At 37.5% G+C, this 2,411-nt stretch overlaps 1 protein-coding gene across 1 annotated transcript in view; it reads right to left on the minus strand.

Moving 5' to 3' along the window:
- TATDN3 (TatD DNase domain containing 3) overlaps positions 1-2,411 on the minus strand; it is a 20,451-nt gene that overhangs the window by 13,889 nt on the left and 4,151 nt on the right. The window lies entirely within an intron of this gene.

Genomic DNA, 2,411 nt, shown 5'->3' on the forward strand with positions numbered 1-2,411 from the left:
GCTGTGAAATTAGGTGATTAACTAGTTGGTACTTAACCTTCTAATTTCTGTATAAGTCTAATTACATGAAACAGAAGTTGGTGTTTTGATTTTTTACTTTGCTTTTCTGTTTGGAGTGTCATTGTAACTACTGTATTGTAAATGATGGAAAATAATTGCATATGTTAAAAAATATGAAACTTTATAAAGTAAAAAAATATATAATAAAATTTCAAAAAAAACCCAACAAAAAAAATAAAATTAAATTTAAAAAAAAAGGAAACATCCTACGCTCAATCAGATTACAAGAACATGACTTTCAATGAAAATGCTTAAATACTTCCTAATATTTAGGAGGAATTTCCTGGCATTTAAGACTGATTTGGATTTCCTCCTGAAGAGCTGAGCAAGAGAGAAGAAAGCCAACAGGCAGTCACCTTTGCAATCGAGCTTTTCGGAATGCACTGTGGCATGTCCTCCTCTGAGGATGTTTCTTTAGTTTTTTAATAGTGATAATCCCATACATCCTCTGCAGTGTTTTCACTGATTTCTTTTGTCTTAATAGTCGTGCATAGCCTATTTTTTCCCTAAAGATTCAACAGCATAAACACTAAATATCACACACATGCTTGTTTGTCAACTACTGAAGTAACTGTATGCCATTAGTTTCCATGATATTACTATTTCCACTTAAAGAGAATTCACCCAGTGAGAGTTCCCTTGTAAGAAAAGGGGAAGACAAGTAAATGCATATATGGAAAATTTGCTTCTAGACATCTTGTTAACTACTTTGAGAGTTTTAGTCTCAGGATATGTAAATTGCAAAGGACTTCTACTGAGGATAATCAGAACAAAGGAAAATTAAGAAAAGGGAGGTGAAACAGATGGTAGAGGAACAGGAGATTTTAGAATTATACCTCTAGAGACAGGAAAGATGAGGGAGAGAGCAGATCAAGGCCTTAGAAACACATTTGAGTAGACTAAATGAAGAGAAATTGACATTGTCATGAGGAGCTAAGAGTATAAAACCTTAGGAACAAGAGAAGGTGTCTGACAACAGCTGAGGAGGTTAAATAGTGTCGTCCAGAGTTTCTTCCATATCAAACATACAAGTTACTCTGTCTCTGAAAGCTCAGAGAAACTGGAAAAGTTGGAGATTACCAGGAAATGGTTGACATTTGGAAACTCTTAGAAAGAAAGTGTGGATGAAGTGGATGAAGACCAGATATAGGAAAAATTATGGTTCTTGGAATATGTGTTATCTGTGAAAGAAGGAAAACAAATTTACAATGAGACTGTCCCAACTTCTCATGAAATAGTCTAGAAGTTTCTGGCAAGTAAGGGATAGTAAATAGAAATTAATATAATTCATATTACCAACTTAATATATGTGCGTATTTGCGTGTGTGGTCTCTAGTATTTCAGTAAATGTAAAAAGTTTTATAAAGACATGCATAAGTCTATTTCTGACTTCATTTCTATTCTAACCTCCTCCATAAAGTCTCAAGTTCCTTAATAGCTAATGGTTTCAAAGATCCTAAACCTCTACAACTATGACTAGGACTACACCTAATGTATAATTATTCATGGTTTACAAATGAGGAAATTGTGGGGTATCTAGGTGGCTCAGTGGGTTTAAGTGGCCAACTTTTGATCTCAGTGTAGGTCTTGATCACAAGGTGGTGAGTTCTAGCCCCGCCTTGGGCTCTGCACTGGGCATGATGCCACCTTCAAAAAAAAAAAAAAAGAGGAAACTGAGATCTAGCAAAGTGCCACAGATCGCCAAAGCCAGTAGGTCAGGCCTCTCTGACTTCAAAGCCCATGCTGCTCCTATTATGCTGCTGACATAAAAAAGAGAGAAGGAAGAGGGAGGAGGGAAAAAGGGAACGAAGGGCAAAAGGGAGGGAGAGCAGATTTATTCTCACTGATTTTAGGTAATTACAATAGATTTTTTTATTAAAGAAAATGTTTGATCACTCATCATCAGGGAAACACAAATCAAAACCACACTGAGATACCACCTCATACCAGTCAGAGTCGCTAAAATGAACAAATCAAGAGACTATGGATGCTGGCGAGGGTGTGGAGAGATGGGCACCCTCCTACACTGTTGGTGGGAATGTAAACTGGTGCAGCCACTCTGGAAAACAGTGTGGAGGTTCCTCAAAAAACTGCTAGGGATTTACCCAAGAGATACAGAAATGCTGAGGCGTAGGAGCACATGTACCCCAATGTTCATAGCAGCAATGTGAACAATAGCCAAAACATGGAAAAAGCCTAACTGTCCATCACCTGATGAGTGGATCAAGAAGATGTGGTATATATACACAATGGAGTACTACATGGCAATGAGAGGGAATGATATATGGCCATTTGTAGGAAAGTGGATGGACCTTGAGGGTGTCATGCTGAGCGAAGTAAGCCAGGCAGAG

This window comes from Suricata suricatta, chromosome 3 (assembly GCF_006229205.1).
Source record: "Suricata suricatta isolate VVHF042 chromosome 3, meerkat_22Aug2017_6uvM2_HiC, whole genome shotgun sequence".
In the NCBI taxonomy this organism is placed as follows: Eukaryota; Metazoa; Chordata; class Mammalia; order Carnivora; family Herpestidae; genus Suricata; species Suricata suricatta.